Source organism: Musca domestica, unplaced genomic scaffold (genome assembly GCF_030504385.1).
Source record: "Musca domestica strain aabys unplaced genomic scaffold, Musca_domestica.polishedcontigs.V.1.1 2, whole genome shotgun sequence".
Taxonomy (NCBI): domain Eukaryota; kingdom Metazoa; phylum Arthropoda; class Insecta; order Diptera; family Muscidae; genus Musca; species Musca domestica.
The window spans coordinates 36,531,280-36,551,544 of record NW_026712249.1 but is presented as its reverse complement, the minus strand read 5'-3'; the positions used below and the strand labels follow the sequence as shown (position 1 = coordinate 36,551,544).

Here is a 20,265-nt window from a genome sequence, read left to right as displayed (position 1 = left end):
AAGGGAATTGATGAGGATTGGTGGCTCTTTCCGAAACCTAGGTATTCCCTGCCTAACTCCCTGATAAACATTACCATCGTTCTCCACTAATAAACAAACGTTTTTTTTTTTATAAAAACAACAATAAAGGGATTAAGCCTGACCATTTTGCAACAACAAAATACCATCCCGGACAAACAAGCCAACAGTGTTCTGTTATGATAAAATACTACGCAAAGATTATGTCAGATTATATTATTAAATTCTATTGTTAATTAAATATGTACTTACTATTCACTTAAGTAAATATGTTCCACAATTTCAATTCCGAATCATACAAGGATATCACGCAAATTTTTGTTTCCTGAAATAAAAGAAGACGATACTTTATTAGATACAATACAAAGTATTAAAAAGATTTCCCTCACATGACTAGAATAGCGGATTAAGACTTTATGTCTCCTTGGACGAAGTCCATTTTAGAACATTTGGAGTCGATTTTTCCACACGCGTAAAAGGTATTAAAGGGAGTAGCAAATTTTGTCCAAACTTGGTACATTTTAATATTTTCGACAAACTTAACATATGACTAAAGAGGGTATATATAATTTGATACGGCCAAAACGTGCCTCATCAAAATAATGGTTTTAGACTCTAGGTCTCTTTGGATGTCCGATGTCCGTCCGTCCGTCTGTCTATCTGGCTGGTGCGCACGAATGGTAAGGTAAAAATTTTGTATAATTATAATTCTTATAAAATGTGATGTAAGAGTCCGATTGTCTTCAAATTAAACACATCTCTATATTTTTTATCAACCCAAATTCTGTTATAAAGATGGTAGAGATCGGACCATTTCTTCTGGTATCTCGCCCACATAGAGTTTGAGATTTTGAAAAACAAAACGCTTAAAGAAAGCAAAATAAGCATCCAACTCCAAAATTGTTGCTAGCGCAATGTCTGTTGAGAAGATGTTACATATCTGCAAACTCCTTCTGGAACCTCATCCACAAAGGGTAAGATTTTTCAATATTTTTATCTGTCATAACCTGCGAAACGAGTCAGCGATTCTTAACAATTTGCTATATCTCAATATTTTTCTTTCAATCAGAAGCCTGAGATGAGTAGGCAATTTATGATTTCGCATAAAATTGGATATAAATGTTCGATTTTCTTATAATTTTGCCCATACCAACATTTTTGTCGGTATTAGATGAAGTATAAACATTTTAACATTTTCTAAAAATGATAATATATCTCATATAAAGTGAAGGAAGTAGTCGATATAGTCCATACCTGGCACGTCGTAATATTAAGATCATATTTATTTAAGTTCGATACGAAATGTATATTGAAATATTGGCACATTCCTTCAGAACTTGCTCCATAAAGAGTAAACAATTTGAATAATCATAACAGGGGTCAAAATATATTTAAATAATCGAGCATTGGCTTAGGGTATACATATGTCGCCAAAACCGTCTGATACTTTTTTTAAAACTTTCCGACAAATATGCAGAAATTTTATTTCAAAATATTTCTAAAATTCCCTGGCCAAAAAGATTGAATTTTCTACGGAATTTTTAATGAAAAACAAAAAATATGTATAATTTTTATTAAAACTTTGCCGGGACTAAATAACAAAAAATCGTGTTATTGAGGAATATTTTAAGAACCTGACCTGACCAATATTCAAGATTTTTTAGGAATATTTTAAAGATTTCGTAGCCAAAAAAAATTAGAATTTTCTTGCGAAAATCCATGGATTTTGAAAAAATACTTTTTTCAAGGAATTCATAACATTTCAACTGTTTCTTCAGTGATTTCTTGCCCTAAAAATTTGATTTATTTTAGTAAAAATATTTTGTTCATGTTTATAAAATGTTGACATTTCGTTGAATATTTGAAAAATAATATGAGGGGCTCCAAAAACAAAAAATGATTTTTTGAGAATATTTTGTATTGAAATTCAATAAGTTTGGGTTAGAAATTCTAAAAGCAATTCCTGAATATTGATCCTTCAAAATGTCCTTATAAAAAAATTAAAAAATCTTAAGTCGGAAGTATTCTTCTATTGACATAACTTCATATTACTCTCCATTACAGAGATCCATGTTTTTTCAAAACGAAACTGACAGATGTGACAGAAACATTTCCTGATCTCTACCAATAGATTTCATCCAGGAAGGCAAGAAGTGAGTGTGATTCTCATTTACTTGAGAATGTTCGACACTAACGGTCAGAATTGATCTGTCCGTCTATTTGTGATTTCGCCGGGATTAAAAATATTCGCGGTTGAATGGAAAATTTGACTTTTATTTAACACATATGTTAGGTCTTTTCACCCACTAAATATTGCTCGATGACCATCAAAATTGCAAGTCTTCTGCCCATCCCTAAGCTCTAGCCCCATGCTAACTTCCGCGTCGATTGGTCATTAATTGCGACCAGTAGAGCAACTGCAAAGTCAGGAAATTTTTCAGCTGTTGGTCCATTTCAACCCCTAAATATTATGTCATCATCCCTAACCCCTTAATATTATGCCATCATAGACTTCTATTCTGGCCCTAGCCCCGCCTACATTTTAAATTTCGTGAAGATCGGGCCATAGTTGCGACCTGTAGAGTGATTACAAATTAACATGGACAGACGGTGATCCTTTTAATCAGGTCACCCTTGATTTTTTCTTCAAAGACACATTTTTTTTTTCAATCCACATCAAAAAAATGAAAGTGTCTCGAATTTCTTGGAAAAAAAGAACTTTTTTTAAACTCACAAGACAATCTTTGTAAAATTCAATATTTATATAGAATAACTTAATTTTTTTTGTTTTCAAGTCCTTTCATTTTTATACCCTACAACACTATGTGTTGGGGGTATTATAAGTTTGATTGGGCCAGAATTTATGTAACACCTCGAAATATTGGTTTCCCATATAGGAAAGTATATATGGATCTTCCTAGCTCGCCGAGCTGAGTCGATCTAGCTATGTATGTCCGTCTGTCCATGTTAATTTGTAATCACGCTACAGGTCGCAATTATGGCCCGATCCTAACGAAATTTTGCACGAAGGTGGGGTTAGGGTCAGAATAGAAGCCTATTTCTTTTGGAGATGATCGCAAAATGTTTAGGGGTTGAAATGGACCAAATACTGAAAAAATGTCGGAATTTGCAGTTGCTATACAAGTCGCAATTATGGTCCAATCGACGGAATTTCGCATGTAGCTAGAGTTTAGAGCGGGGAAGAACCCTACCAATTTGGGTGGTCATCGGATAATATTTATTTATTTTTCTATTTTTATTTTTCTGATCTTTACATTGATGTTAACATCCAACAAATCGGATATATAGCAAAATATGTGCGATATATATGTCTATCAAAGGAGATATGCTTGAAAGATATCTTATATATCGAGAACGGCTGAACTGATTTCGACAGTTCTCATTAATTCAGAATGGCCTCTTGGCAGGAAAGAAAAAACGTCTAAAAAAATCGCATAAAAATATCTCTGTAAAGATGAAAATATTGATTTTGTAAAATTTTCTCATATTTTTTCAATTTTGTCATATTTTTGGCATATTTTCATTTTGAATTTAACATTTGGTAATATTTCTACAACTAACAAAACTAAGTAGTTAGGATATCAGGATATCATATACAGATCTCATTTATGGCCCGATCCTTACGAAATTTTGCATGGGGATAAGATGAGGGTCAGAATAGAAGCCTACTCTTTTTGGAGATGATCGCCATATATTTAGGAGTTGAAATGGACCAAAAAAATGCAACATTGTCAGCAGGTCGTAATTATCGCCCGATCCTCACGCACATTTGAAAAAGCCAAGCAGTTTTGGAAGGCAATCTAAAAATATTCAATGTGTGAAGGAGTTTGCCAACTTTTGTAGACAAAATACGAAAATGTCCATTCCAGTGACTTTTTGGAGAATTCACAAATACAGGAAAGACGCACTTTCGACTATTTCGTTAACGCTGATTTCGTTGAAGAATATAGTCAAATGGCTGTATCTCATATAGATGCGTTTCAGTCAAAAACCAATAATAAATGTTAATCTTTTGCCACTTCTGAGAGGTTATAGGTCTTTGGGAAATATTGGTTCCAGATCTAGGAAGACCATTTACGTGCAACATCTACCAATAAATTGGAAATGAGCAATTTAGTTTAAGTTGCTATTATTCGAAAATTAGAGAAAGAAACCTGATGGCTTTCTTTTATTATTTGTCACAATATCTTGTGGAATTCTGTCGAGTATTTCGCCTATATAAATGTATGGTTTATTATAGTGTTGTAGGGTATTCAACGGTCGGCCCGGTCGACTGTAGCCTTTGCTTACTTGTTTTATTTTACTTTTCTAGATTTCAAAGCAAATATAGATACCGGAAATTAGATCAGATTATCCAGATGTTAAATATCCTGTTTCTTTTTTTGTTGTTGCTCCACTTTCTTTCCGATTATAACAGAATTTCTGGTCTTGGGAACCGTTAATGCTGTCACATTCCTCCAGAAATCTAGTATGTGCCAGAATAGATAACAACCATGCAAAATCCTCCTCCCCTAGAAAATAATATTCCACTAAGAATTACTCTTGAACCTATGCACATAGCTTTCATACAATAACAAAGATGATTCATATATTATGACGGTGTAACAGCTTACTTTTCTACTTTACATTATTTTCTTTATTTTTTTTCCATGGACATTCTTCCAGAAAACAGGTGTGAACCAGACACACATCGTTTTGGTCTGGACATCCACACAAAATGACTACATTATTGTCTACAGAATGAAAAAAGACCGGAATATCCAATTTGAAGATAATGGCCAACGATTAGTAGAAACCGGCAAGCAAATCACAACAAATCGCACAAATGTCATTCACTCCCAAGGATGCATTTTGCGGCTGGTTGGCCAGCGATTTAATGCATCGACAAATTATCGAAGCAACACACTCAAGTTCAGAATCAGTGTCTGATGCACAGAAAACACCTTGAAGGAGGAATGCAGCTAGCCAACGAACGAGTGAACGCAGAGCGAATGGCTGCTTGGCGTTACATCGGCCAACGTTCAATTGTCGTCCAGATACACACTACGCATAAGTAATGTTATTCAGTGCGTCCCCGACCGCCTACGGCCAACAAAAAAGGTTTTGTAAAAATTCAAAAATTGAAAAAAAATCAAAATAAACAAGAAAGCCAACACGCTCAGTGAGTAAGAGAGTAGGTAAGGTAGGTAATGACCATTTTATTCCTCCATTCCTTTGGTATGCATAACTGCTGCCAATATTTATTTATTTATTTTTATTTTATTTTGTGGTAGTTGTAGTTTTTCCATTGAACACCCGACCAAAGCAAAGAACCAAAAAAAAAGTGAAGAGACAACAGTCTTGGTGTCTAGGCTCCACAGCGCTTGCGGCCGAGTTATTATCCAACAATTGTCACCCAACGACCGACGGACGCACTTAATGCAGTTCATCGTCATTTGCGTGCGTTCAGTTTAACGGTGCTACTCGGAGTGACAACGCGCAGGCGCACAGAACCTAACGCAAAGACGCGTCTTGAACTTGTAATACTGACACTGAGTGACGGACGACAGACGAGCCTAGGTGGCTTAGTGCAAAAAAGAAAACAAAGTCTCTGCAACAAAATACGGTAACGTGAGATAGCCCGATAGAAAATCTAAGGCAAGAAGAAAAAGCACAGTGGTTTTAAATAATAAACAAATAAAATCAGAGAGTGTGGTTCGTAAATTGCAATGGTTTAAAATATAATAAAAAAAATAAATTATATAATACATTGTGAATTTTTAGAAAATGTGTCGCGTATATAATATGGCATGAATGTTGTTTAGAGATCATGATTTTAAGCAATGCAAAAAATAACTTTTTTATGTGTGGGCAATTTTTTTGCCGAGGAACGATATACGGTTCCGAGTTTTTTAGAAGGAAATTTATTCATTTTGTCATACCCAAAATGATTAATTGTTATACCCTACAACACTATGTGTTGGGGGTATTATAAGTTTGATTGGGCCAGAATTTATGTAACACCTCGAAATATTAGTTTCCCATATAGGAAAGTATATATGGATCTTCCTAGCTCGTCGAGCTGAGTCGATCTAGCTATGTATGTCCGTCCGTCCGTCCGTCTGTCCGTCTGTCCATGTTAATTTGTAATCACTCTACAGGTCGCAATTATGGTCCGATCTTCACGAAATTTAAAATGGAGGTGGGGCTAGGGTCAGAATATAACCCTATTTCTTTTGGAGATGATCGCATAATATTTAAGGGTCGAAATGGACCAAATACTGAAAAAATATCGGAATTTCGTATGTAGCTAGAGTTTAGGGCGGGGAAGAAGCCTACCAATTTGGGTGGTCATCGGATAATATTTAGCGGGTAAAATAGACCATATATTTTGTGTTGAAAAAATTCAACATTTTTCATTAAACCGCGAATATTTTAAATCCCGGCGAAATCACAAAGCCATGAAAGGGTTACTTCTGATCTTTACACTGATGTTAACATCCAACAAATCGGATATATAGCAAAATATGTACGATATATATGTCTATCAAAGAAGATATGCTTGAAAGATTTATTTTATGTCCAGAACGGCTGAACTGATTTCGACAGTTCTCATTAATTCAGAATGGCCTCCTGGCAGAAAAGAAAAAACTTCTAAAAAAATCGCATAAAAATATCTCTCTAAAGATGAAAATATTGATTTTGTAAATTTTCTCATATTTTTTTCAATTTTGTCATATTTTTGGCATATTTTCAATTTGAATTAAACATTTGGTAATATTTCTACAGCTAACAAAACTAAGTAGGTAGGATATCAGGATATTATATACAGATCGCATTTATGGCCCGATCCTTACGAAATTTTGGAAAAAAAAACTGCAAAATTGTCAGCAGGTCGTAATTATCGCCCGCACATTTGAATCGAAGGCGGCTACCAGTGCATACCCTATATGAATCTATAGTACATGTTATTATACCTTTGCATTTTTTTTATACCAGGGGTATTTTTTCATTGGGTCATAGTTTACACAAATTTGCATTTAAAGCCGATTTTTTTTTAGAAAAAGATAGTCTGTTGTCTATGTGGTATAGGGGCTTTGTATTTATTTTTTCATTGTCAGAATTTTGTAAAAATTTGAACGGTAGGGGAAATTTCCATAATTTTGAACACATGTCTTTTTTCAAGCTTTTTTTACCTAAGAATTAAAAAACAGCTAAGTTCGGACGGACATAACTTTTTACTCACTGCACCATTTGGAAAAAAAACCGGGAAAATTAAAAAAGTCCATTGAAATACAAGCCTCTAAAATTATCGAATATCGGATGGTACAATACAACTCATGAAAAAGGAAAAGCCAAAAGTCGGGCGGGGCCGACTATATGATACCCATTATGCATATTTAGTAGAGCTCCCATTAAAAATAATTTATTTGAAGTAGATAGTATCTCCTATCAACCTTTGAGCAGTTGTAATTTGGTTTCTGGGGGAGCTAATATATGGGAGGCATATCCCATACTGAAACGATTTTCCCGAAATTTGATGGAAACTCAAATCGGGTGAAACATATATATATATATATATGTGTGTATAATTCCTAGGTCAGGTGGGAAATAGAATTATCGATCCACTTCTTTTAGTACCACCCCCAAAATGGATAACATTTTAAAAAATTCTAACTGTTATTAAATGCGAAATAAGAGTTCGAATATATACCTCAAATTTGGTGAAAATCTCTTCAGATATAGCTATAACTTCCATATATATGTTTCATCCGACTTGGGGGGTTTAAGTCCCTCAGATGGGTAATATGCACACCACAAGAATGATATTTGGCACCAGATAACTAATGGTGCTCAAAAATACCTCTGTCAAATTTTATTCAGATCGGATCAGATTAGGCTATAGCTTCCATGTGTATATATTTTAATCCGATATCAGGTTTATTGTGCACCAAATTGGTAACATCAGCCCAAATGGAGTGGATTGTGGCAATTCCGACTGAAAAATTAATTTGGTAAAAATCGGTTCAGATACAGCTGTAGCATGGTGAGATAAAAAACTGCAACAAAGTCAAACGCCATAATTTTTACTTTTTTCTTTTTTTTTTTTTTGAATGAATGGAAGCAAAAATATTGGAAATATCATCAAATTTTAGAAGAAGTTTAGATTTTTTTTCGAATTGGTCACATTTGGCACGAACTATGGCATTCAAACGGCCAATGAAACCGTCTCACGCTGCCCGAATGTTGCTCTGAGGCAATTTAGCCCATTGCCGGTGAAGCGCTTGCTTGAGGTGATCGACACTTTGGTATTTTTTAGTGTCAACCTTGTTTTTCAAAATTCTCCAGACACAGTATCCGTAGATTTTGGTGGCCATTGTGCGCTGGAAATGAAGCGAGGAACCTCATTTTGTAACCATTCCTTGGGTGGCGCGTGCTGAATATCAATGGCTTTACCCCGAGCTCATTTTTCAATATTTGCCGAATGGAATATTTCGATATGTTCAGCTCACGTCCACCATTTTTCGGCCACTGCGACAAGGGTTTCGATCAAGTCGCTTCCTTACTTTTCGAACCATTATTGCTGATGTTGCTGTTTTCTTCAGTCCACATCCTTGACGTCGGACTACGCTACCAGTATCATGGTAAAGAGCGATGGCACGAGACATAAAAGATTTATTCACATTTAAATGCTGGAGTTCTCTAATGATAGCCACTTGTGGTCTTCCAGCCAAATATAAAGAAGTCACACTATCACGCTTGAATTCCATCACAAATAATTTTTTTTCTGGAAAATTCTCACTAAAATGCTTTGGTACGCTTGTAAACAATATAATGAGCTGTCACTGGAATAATTTTAACAGCTGTCGGACGAGTGTCTTAAAAATGACAGCAGTCTGAAGTTAGTTGCAGTTTTTTCGTTATTTTGATGATATTCGGTATTTTGATTATTGTAGCGTAATAATGTTGCTAACATCATCAAAATACCGAATACCGGAATTGTTTAAGATTTCGCAGTTGAAGGTCGTAATAGGTACTACAATGTATGTTAAAAAAGTGTCTATGCAGATCCACGTCCTTGTATAGCCTCCTTATAACGATACCTCTCTTTAGTCGGTATTTTGACGATTTCAACGGTTTTTTTTTCAACAGAATTGTTTCGAATTTCATAATTGAAGTTCGTAATGTTTACTACAGCCTGTGACAAAAAAAATACTTATGAAGAACACGTCTTCGCGTAGCCTCCATATAAAGCGTACCATTTGAGAGGTATTTTTCTACGGAATTATTTTGAAATTTTTCAAGTTTCAAGGTGAAGAGTATTAAAGATCCGGTGTGGCGGAAATTAGCTGCTTTTGTCTGTGTTTTTGTTTTTTTTTTTCTTAAAATTTATGTTACGTTCATAGTGTAAAATATATTCCTTTTTATTCCTCTTCCTCTTATACAAATGGTGAAAAAAGTCGTGGATCTCAATTACTATTTCCAAGACTTTAGATTCAGTTCTAACGAAAGAAGTTTGTATACAGCAATCTTTTTGATCATTAGAACATAGAGATATGGAATATTTAGAATATACTTGTTGCCGAACATACAAAAAATTACAGATAAGGATATGTTTCATTTCATTTTAGAATTTTATAATTTAATTTTTTTACAAGTTAACAGTTTAATATTAAAAATATTGTTTCTGTTTTTATTTTAGGTAAGCAACCGTTGTAGATATTTATTAATCCGTAAGTACTTATTAATAGCAAATATCCTGGTATTTTATCCTGGTACTCCCTGTATAACATTATATCTCTAATGCGGACTCCATCATGGTTTCAAGTGACTGAGACAGACTTGGCTACTTGGCTAAATTAAAAATTTAACTTTACGCTAGTCCTAAATATATATTTTGGGATCTCCCACGAAAATTTTGAAAGATAAACTTAATATACCCTGCATTATAGATGAAAGGTATAAATATTTACATTTTTTCTTCAAAAAAATAATGTCTAGTCAGGCCTAGATTACTTCTACCTCCTATAATTTTGTACTCTGCGTTGCTGATAGTCATTACAATCAAGCAGGAGGAAACTCCATATAAAATTCCGCTTACTAAGACAAAATCGTACTGTACTCATACATTAACAGATTTTATAAAAAAAAATGTGTTTCAATATTTTCTTACTTCAATTACTTGAAGTTCTTAATTTATAGTTGAATTATATTTATTTTTAATTTCTTTGGGCAAAGAATATATATATTTATTGTTATTTCACTTTCGAAATAATCTTACTGACCTAAACTTATATTCAATTTATTTTTATGCAACCAAACTGATTTTTTTCAAAAAATGATTTTCCGATTTTATATAAATTTTCAAAAATACGTTTGTTTTTATACCCTACAACACTATGTGTTGGGGTATTACATGTTTGATTGGGCCAGAATTTATGTAACACCTCGAAATATTGGTTTCCCACATAGGAAAGTATATATGGATCTTCCTAGCTCGCCGAGCTGAGCCGATCTAGCTATGTATGTCCGTCCGTCCGTCTGTCCGTCTATCCATGTTAATTTGTAATCACGTTACAGGTCGCAATTATGGCCCGATCCTTACGAAAATGTTTAGGGGTTGAAATGGACCAAATACTGAATAAATGTCGGATTTTGCAGTAGCTATACAGGTAGCAATTATAGACCAATCGACGGAATGTAGCTAGAGTTTAGGGCAGGGAAGAAGCCTACCAATTTGGGTGGTCATCGGATAATATTTAGCGGGTAAAATATACCATATCTTTTGTGTTGAAAAAAATCAAAATTTTTCATTAAACCGCGAATATTTTAAATCCCGGCGAAATCACAAAACCATCAAAAGGTTACTTCTGACCTTTACATTGATGTTATTATCCAACAAATCGGACATATAGCAAAATATGTGCGATATATATGTCTATCAAAGGAGATATGCTTGAAAAGTCTCTTATATGTCGAGAACGGCTGAACTGATTTTGACAGTTCTCATTAATTAAAAAAATCGCATAAAAATATCTCTCTAAAGATGAAAATATTGGTTTTGTAACATTTTCTCATATTTTTTTCAATTTTGTCATATTTTTGGCATATTTTGATTTTGAATTAAACATTTGGTAATATTTCTACAGCTAACAAAACTAAGTAGTTAGGATATCAGGATATCATATACAGATCGCATTTATGGCCCGATCCTTACGAAATTTTGCATGGGGATAAGATGAGGGTCAGAATAGAAGCCTACTCTTTTTGGAGATGATCGCCATATATGTAGGGGTTGAAATGGACCAAAAAACTGCAAAATTGTCAGCAGGTCGTAATTATCGCCCGATCCTCATGCACATTTGAATGGGGGTTACCGGACATTGCAAAAGCCAAGCAGTTTTGGATGGTCATCCAAAAATATTCAATGTGCGAAATAGTTTGCCAACTTTTGTAGACAAAAAATGTCCATTCCAGTGACTTTTTGGAGAATTCAAAAATACAGGAAAGACGCACTTCTGACTATTTCGTTAACGCTGATTTCGTTGAAGAATATAGTCAAATGTCTGTATCTCATATATATGTGTTTCAGTCAAAAACCAATAATAAATGTTAATCTTTTGCCACTTCTGAGAGATTATAGGTCTTTGGGAAATATTGGTTCCAGATCTAGGAAGACAATTTACGTGCAACATCTACCAATAAATTGAAAATGAGCAAATTAGTTTAAGTTGCTATTATTCGAAAATTAGAGAACGAAACCTGATGGTTTTCTTTTATAATTTGTAACAATATCTTGTGGAATTCTTTCGAGTATCGCGCCTATATAAACTGTATCGTTTATTATAGTGTTGTAGGGTATTCAACGGTCGGCCCCGCTCGACTGCAGCCTTTGCTTACTTGTTTAACTTGACATTTAGAGTTCGGAGTAGATATAATCTCTCCTTGTTTAACATGTTTAAGGTTGTCCTGCTATTTTATATCCACCATATATAACGGCACTTTCAAATGTAAGGTATTTTGAGAATCTCTCTCTGCAAAATTTTGTGAAGTTAAGTTCACTTTTATATTGATCCTATATAACATTTTGAGGGTTTCAGACAGAGTTTTTTACAAACTTTTTATTTCTCAGTGGATTAAAGCTACAAAAAACCACCCACAAAGAAGGTCTCTGTTAGATCCTCCAAATCAGAGAAAAATTTAAAGGAAGCATTTCGTTGCTCCCATTCATGTTTTTTTTTTAATTTACATATCAGCAACAGATAATAAAATTGAGTTAAGCCAGAAAAAAATACTTCATCCATTGAAAAACCTTCTTACATCTGGGTGAGGATAAAAAAAACTGCAAGAATGTTAAATGCCATAATTTTCACTTTTTTTTCAATTTTATTAAATTAAAGAAAAAGATGTCGGAAATAGCATCAAATTTTAGAATAAGTTTAGATTTGTTCGAATTGGTCAAACGGCCAATGAAACCGTCACACGCTGCCCGAATGTTGCTCTGCGGTATTCGGCATTTCACTACTTTCGGCCAAGCGAAGCTACTTTTTAGCTCTTTTGGGTCTATTTTCTTTCTAATCTATTTTCAGTTGCGGTGTAAGTTCTTGCTCTTTTTAGAATTTAAATGACTTCACCCCGAGCTCATATTTGTCGAATGGAATGTTACGATATGTTTAGCTCACATGCTATTCTTCGGCAACAGCGACGCGGGTTTCGATCAAGGGCTTCTTTATTTTTCGAACCATTTCTGCTGATGTTGCTGTTTTCTTCCGTCCACTTCCACCAGTGGACCAGTGGTTTAGAAATGACAGCAGTCTGAAGTTGGTTGCAGTTTTCTTTATCTCACACTGTATATTGGTTACTTCCTTCTCTGTTATCTTTATAACAGTTCTTGGTTTGATGGAAATATTTCGATGAATCAAGTCTGAATTTTTAACGTTTTATGAGCTTCATGGATATTCAAAATTGTGACCCTTTGTGGGAAAGGTACCAGAAGGATTGGACCGATATATTCCATCTTCACACCAGACCTAGGATTATTAAAAATGTTGTGGTGTGTGTAATTCCAAGACAATCGGACTCTTACCTCACATTATAAAATGAGTTATAATTAATCACAATTTTGACCCGTTGTGGAGGAGGTACTTTATGGAGTGGACCGATATTGTTCATTTTCGTACCTGACCTAGCACTGATGGAAATATCAGCATTTACAAAGTTGGAGCAAAATCGGATTATCCAACCTCTTTCTGTACAGTAAATTATTTTCTTTGAAAATTTTGACATTTTGTGAGGGAGGTATCAGAAGGAGTAGACCGAAGGAGTGGACCGATATTGTCCATCTCCGAACTCGTCTAGTTTGACAATAATTTTACGATGTTTTAACCAAATCGGATATTCCCGTCGATAGTTATCGTGCACACCAGCCAGCAGAGAGATAGACAGAAAGACGGACGGAAATCGCTAGATCGACTTCAAATAGTCTGAAACGGATTTGGTCCAAAGAGACGGTTTTGGTCCAAAGGCACGTTTTGGCCGTATCAAATGATATATACCCTCTTATGGCTGAGGGTATAAAATGCCTGCCTGGAATTTAAATAAAGACGATACGGGAGGTACCGTGTGGGGCGTTTAGTTTTTGCTTAGGCACAGATCCATGCAGTCCATATTCAGTACAACATTCCAATATTGGTCCATCAACGCTTGTTTTTGTGTTGTAGGCCGGTTGGAATTACATTTTTTACCACCATATTATGGAGGGTATATTAAGTTTGTTATTCCGTTTGTAACACCTCGAAATATACATTTTAGATCCCACAAAATATATGTATATGTTATTGATCAGCATAAAATTCTATATCGATGTTCGTCTGTGGAAATCACTCTAATTTCCAAACGAAATGAAGTAGGTTGATTAAATTTTACTAAAATATGTATTAGCCTGCAGGACTTTTGGTATTGAAAATTAACAATGTAGGTCCACGTTTTGGTATAGCTCCCATATAATGGCACCACCCTATTTTCGATATTTTGGTGATTTAAGCGACATTATTCACCGAAAATGTTTCAAATTTGGTATTTGAATTTTTTTTTAGGATACTACATCCTATGACAGAAAATTGTCTGTGCAGGTCCACGTTTTGGTATAGCCCTCCTATATAGGTATCTCCCTATATTCGGTATTTTGATGATTTAACCTAAATTATTCAACCGAATTGTTTGGTATTTGAAGTTCGTAATGAATACTACAGCCTATGACAGAAAATTGTCTGTGCATGTTCACGAGTCCGTATAGCCCCCATATAACGGCACCTCCCGATATTCGGTATTTTGATGATTTTAGCGACGTTATTTACCGGAATTGTTTCAATAGCCCTCCTATATCGGTATCTCCCTATATTCGGTATTTTGATAATTTTAGCGACATTATTCATCGGAATTATTTCAAATTTGGTATTTCAAGTTCGTAATGAATACTACAGCCTATGGCACGTCTTCGTATAGCCCCATAAATATTCGGTATTTTCATGATTTTAGCTACATTATTCAGGGAATTTCTTTTTTTAGTTTCGCATTTGAGTATTGTACTGGCTATTGACAAAACTTGCCTATGCAAGTCCACGTCGTCGTAGGATTTGAAATGAATTTTCAACGGATTTGAGGTTTTTGAAAATTGCCAAATTCGTTCTAAATGGTAGGGGGTATTCATTTCATATTTATATTCAGCCTGGCCGAACTTCCAACTTTTTTAATTTGTTTTTATAAAACTACAAAATATATTAAAAACTAGAACCACTGTGTTTCTGAGATAATCGAAAAAACCTACGAAATCAGATTACTTATTATTAATTTTTTTCTTTCCCAAAGAACGCACAGTCGAACATACACACACACGCGCACACATAAAGAAGCCTAGCATTTCTCGCATTACGAAAAGCCGCTACAACCAACCAACAAGTTGTCGTCGTGCGTGTTTATGTGTAATTATCACATCGATATTCGTCGTGTTTAATAATTTTAATACGATCGAGACAACGACGACGGCGTCGTCGACTGCCGGCAAGAATATCCCCCGTTAAATCGGAAATCGAAAACGCGAAGAGTTTTTAACAAATATTTCGCGCAACATTCGCAGGAGCACCAGAACGTTGCGGTTGCGCAAAGTTAAAACAACGTTAACGGGCGCACGTCTAAGCGAAACGAAAGCGTGTTTAAACGAATTTCAATTTGTGAAAGATAAGGAATAAAAGTTCTTAAAGGAACAGAACCAGCGAAAAACAATAGTTCATAGTGTTTGTGATTTGTACGTGTGTGAGAAAAGAAAACAAATAAACAACATATTGGAAATTGTAACAAAACTCAAAAAAAAAAAAAATCGATAAGAATTTTGAAAATAAAAGGTATGGTGCAATATAAAATTCTAAAAAATTGATATCCAAAAAACAAACACATTCATACATTCTTCTTATTCCATGCACATAAGAAACAGCAACAGAAAATTAAAAAATAAGAAAAATATGTTCATTGAAATTGAATTTTTAAATATTTTGTAAGTGTTCAAAGTGATTTTGAATAACAAAACAAAAAGTTCAAAGTCAAATGCCTCTTTTTGGATCTCTGCAGTTGGATTTTTGGTCGCCAGCCAACCACTCACTCATTTATCGGTTTGTGTTGGTGGCCACCATTTACTCTACAACTGCAAAGAATGAGTGTCAGACAGCCAGTCAGTCAACCCGACTGACTGACTGAGTGAATGTGAGCGTGAGCGTAACGACAAATTGTGAATCCTGCCTTGAATTTTTAATTAATTATTGTTATTACTTTTTTGAATCATATATTCCAATGATCGACCAATCCGACCGACCGACCGCCCAGCTGTCGTTTTCGTCTTCGGCAATTCAAAATTCGACGAATCGCCAAACAATGTACTTTATTTGGCCAACCAACAAAATCAGCAGTTGGACATTTCAAATGTTTTTTTTTTATGTGAACGTGTCGAGGACTGTAATATTATTTAACCGATTTTTTTCGGGTACATAGTATTCGTTTTCTTATTTAAAATTTTGTCAAATAACAAAATGTTGTGAGTTTGAATTTGTTGTTTGTGCAATGGTTAAGGAACTCATTAAATTACATATGGAGCAGTGGAATTCGTAAGAACACTTCCTGGTGTCACCTGAACTGTGGTCACGTTCCTTTCTCAACAAATATAAATCAAAACATTTGTATAGCCAATGAAGTGGGGTAAAAGCAGATTTTAAATCAAAAAAACTAAACTTTTAAAATTCTCATACTGTCCAGACACTCGACCTTTCGTTTGAGCCCTAGTATATGGGAGGCAAATGACTTAAATCGTGTAGTACCGTTAAATATGGGCTATAAGAAATCACGGACCTATATGTTCCATTTTCAATACCAACAAGTAAGCAAACGTGATGATATGATGACATGTGATACCCCATAACACTACAATATTTTGGAAGCCACCATTATGTCGAAATCTATTTTGGAAGATTACGTTTTAGAGCCCTACCGAGATGTTACACTTATTTACGCACTCCTCCGTGTTGTTATGTATTCGCAATAAATGTAACAAAAGTTGTGGTCCATTTTATAGCTAAATATAATCCAATGGTCATCCAATATGCTGAACTTGTTCTTATCCTTAACTCTCTCCTTATGTCGATTGGTTTTCAATTGTGACCCATAGAGCGACTGCAAATTCAGAAAAAAATTGATTTTTTTGGTTCATTTGAACATCTAAATATACATCTCCATAACAATAGGCTTTAATATTGACCCTAACCCTACCCATATGCAAAGTTTCATGAGGATCGGGCGATAATCGTGACCTGTATATAATACCCTCAACACGTAGTATAGGAAAACTTTAGAAAATATGCTATTCAAAATTGTAAGTCAAATTGAAAAAAATCGCATGTGATATAAAATATTCCAAAAAATTAAACAAAAATATTCACTTTTTTATTGGAATATTTTTACGTGTTTTTCTTAGATTTTATCCTTTTCTGGCAAGAGACCAAATTGATGAGAATTGTGAAAGTCAAGCGGTTCCGGACTTATAAGACTAAATAAATAAGGTATATTTCTTTTAAATATATATTTTACCTATTTTGCTATATATCCGATATCTTAGCTATCAGCATCACTGTAGTGGTCAGAAGTAGCCCTTTAATGAATTTGTGATTTGCTCGAGATTACAAATATTCGGGGTTCAATGGATTTTTTTCTAACTCCATTAAAAATTGGTTGTAGCCTGAAAAGCAACAGCAAAATCAGAAAATCTTTCTGATTTTGGTCCATTTCACATCTACATCCCTTTTCCTTAGACACCAACACTTATAGTTCGTGATATACCTGCAAAACAACATATTTTTACTCACTCTAGGGTTTTTTTTTTCGGAAAGAATGATTGAGACATGTTTACCTTTTACGCAAAAATGTGTTCAAAATCTTTGAACCAAGCCCTTTTCTCAATACCAAAGTTAGGAACATTGATTACGCATAACCAAAATCGTATACACCAATAGTGATGCAAATTTAGTACTATTTAGTACGATTATAGTACTCTTTCGCAATAAAACCAACAGAGACCTCAATATCAAATTTCGGGATTTAAGCTCTATTCCACCACCCAATACCCAATTTGGTACTACTTAGTACTTTTCGAACAAATGTAGGAAACATTTCCAAAACCACCTACATATCTCAATTCCAGATACCAACCAACATGAAATTTTAGGATTCCACCCCTATCCCCTCACCCTATACCAAATGTAGTAACATTTAGTACCTTTCGTACTTTTTATTTCAGGCATTTCCAAAAACAACCACCATATCTTACATATGTCCAGGCTACACCTGAACAGCGACCATGTACCAAAATTGCGATTTCAAGCACTATCTGTTCATCCAATAACAAATTACACCAAATATAGTACTATTTAGTACTTTTCGTACACTTGTAACACACATTTATTTACCACAAACCTACCACCAATACCAACATTTCAAATTACCAGCTGTTTCCGTTCACAAAAAAAAAATAATCAGATTGATTATTATTTCATGAAGATTATTCAAAATGTAGGCCCTTTATAATAAAGGTACCATTCTATCCCATTTTCATACCAGATCTACAATTGATAAAAATAGGAGGATATGCGAAAATTGAATCATGATTATTTTTTTATTTATTTACTTATTTTTTTTTTCTTTTTTTTTTTTTTGGGGTGGGGCGTCTTACTAGAGGGAGTGGTCCGATATTTCCCATCTCCGAACACGAATTAAATTTGGTAATCATAACAGCTAGATCGGCTCCAAACGTCCCAAAGTGACTTGATGATCATGTAATATATACCGTCTATTGCAAAAAGACTAAATAAATCACAATTCTCAAAAATGGTATGCTTTATGTTGAAGAGACTTCCTTCTACACAATAAGTATTTCAAAAGCTACAATCCTATGTTCCAAATGAATTTGCTATCAGTTTATATAGTCCACCATTGGGATATCTTCAATCCAAAAGGCTTTTTTTTTAAATTTTGTTGGTGAACACAACTTCGAAGGATAATATTCAATGTATGTCCAGATTTTATAGTAGATCAAAATTATTTTTTATTTCGTTCTTTGAGAAGATTTGATACTTCCGACCCTTTGACTTATTTGACATATGTCACTCACCATTGGAAATACATAAATTTCGTAAATACATATTTTCACACATTTTATTAAATTTCGAATTCTTATTTGATAGAAACTCTACCTTCAATAGACATTGGTGATATACTGTTCGATATAGCGCCAATATAATAGTACCTTCAAGTGTTTTTTAGACTTTGGCCCTTTTTGGCAACTAAGCAGGTATAAAATTTAGTTTTTCTTCCGCAGATTTCAGGAAAAAAGGCATCGAAAATTCTGTAGAGCTCGCCTGTGAATTACAGCATGTTTGTTAGTTCAATAATTCAGTTTGATTAAACTGAAAAAACCATCTGATTTTTTGGTTGTTTTACTAAACAGTTTATGTGCTCCTTAATATTGTTACTTTGCTAATGTCGTATTTTAAATTTCTGTCACTAAACTTCATGAGCTTTAACATTTTTAAAATTAAATTTGTCCAACGTAAATTTTAAATATTCTGAATATGGTTAAATAAATTAGTTACTCACACTCACGCTTTTCATCCTATGTCAACAATTTGAAAAATTAGTAATTTCATAATTTTTCTATACGTAATAGCAAACATTATTCAATATCCGTCAACAAATCGAAATAAATTTCATAATTTTGTAACCAAAAAAGAAAAAAAAAACATTACTTGTACATACCCCAACACTTTTACTTTCCAAATTTGGAAAATCTATTTACGTACATCAGTTGCCCCGCAAGTTTTGAACTATGAAATAATTAATGGTACAAACGAAATTAATTCGATATTCGCTCTGTGACCTTTTTTGGGAAAATTTCCCATTCATAGAATAGTGCGTTCATATATCCATGACAATGTTCGAGTTGATAGAAAGTTCGACTTTGATACTGTGGGCGACAGACACCTAGACTTGAAAACCAAAATGCAAACGTGAATTAATGTTATAACTGTCAACACAGCACGTCATGAATTCATAAATGAAATGAAATTCCAAAGAAGTCGATGACAGATATCAGCTGTTCGGTAAATGGGTTCAGGGGTTTTATTGAGGTAGTAGTGCATTTAATTTTAAGTGCAATTAATTTTCTAAGAAAAATGTGGAATTTGGATCACATTATTGGAATTGTGATAGGGGAATAAGTGAAAGTAGTTTACCTTTCTCACATAAAAACTTTACGTGATAAGGGCAGTGTAAATTTGCTTTACCCAATGGTAAAGAAGAAATTGCAATAACACTGAAACTTCAAATATATATTATTCATTAACAACTGTTAATTGTTATTCATTTAACAATAAGTTTTTGGAAATCTTATCTCGCGAACTATTTCAACTTCTTAATGTGTAAATAACCTACGCGAAACATATAAAAAGAAGGAAACGGTCTTGTTTGGTTTTTAAGGGTTCCAAACGACTCTACTCGAAACTGGCTCAACTAAAAAAGATCTAAAAATCTATTTAAATCACCCGCGGTATTGGTTTGTTTTTAATTGGAGACCAGAGGGTCATCTTTAATAAAGGACCAGTTAGCCTTCTTTAGAGATGACATGAAAGTCACCCTTTATAGAATATCAGAAGA

General features: G+C 34.1%; 1 protein-coding gene across 3 annotated transcripts in view; it reads left to right on the top strand.

The window, feature by feature from the left end:
* Positions 1-5,468: 5,468 nt before the first annotated feature.
* LOC101891129 (uncharacterized) overlaps positions 5,469-20,265 on the top strand; it is a 57,712-nt gene continuing 42,915 nt past the window's right edge. For 2 of the 3 annotated variants that reach the window (XM_020037899.2, XM_020037900.2), the window contains exon 1: positions 5,469-5,644. The gene's annotated coding sequence lies outside the window, so the exon portion shown is untranslated. Of the gene's footprint in view, positions 5,645-14,914; positions 15,420-20,265 lie in introns of those variants that run through there. The other variant, XM_059122127.1, reaches the window with a different exon arrangement.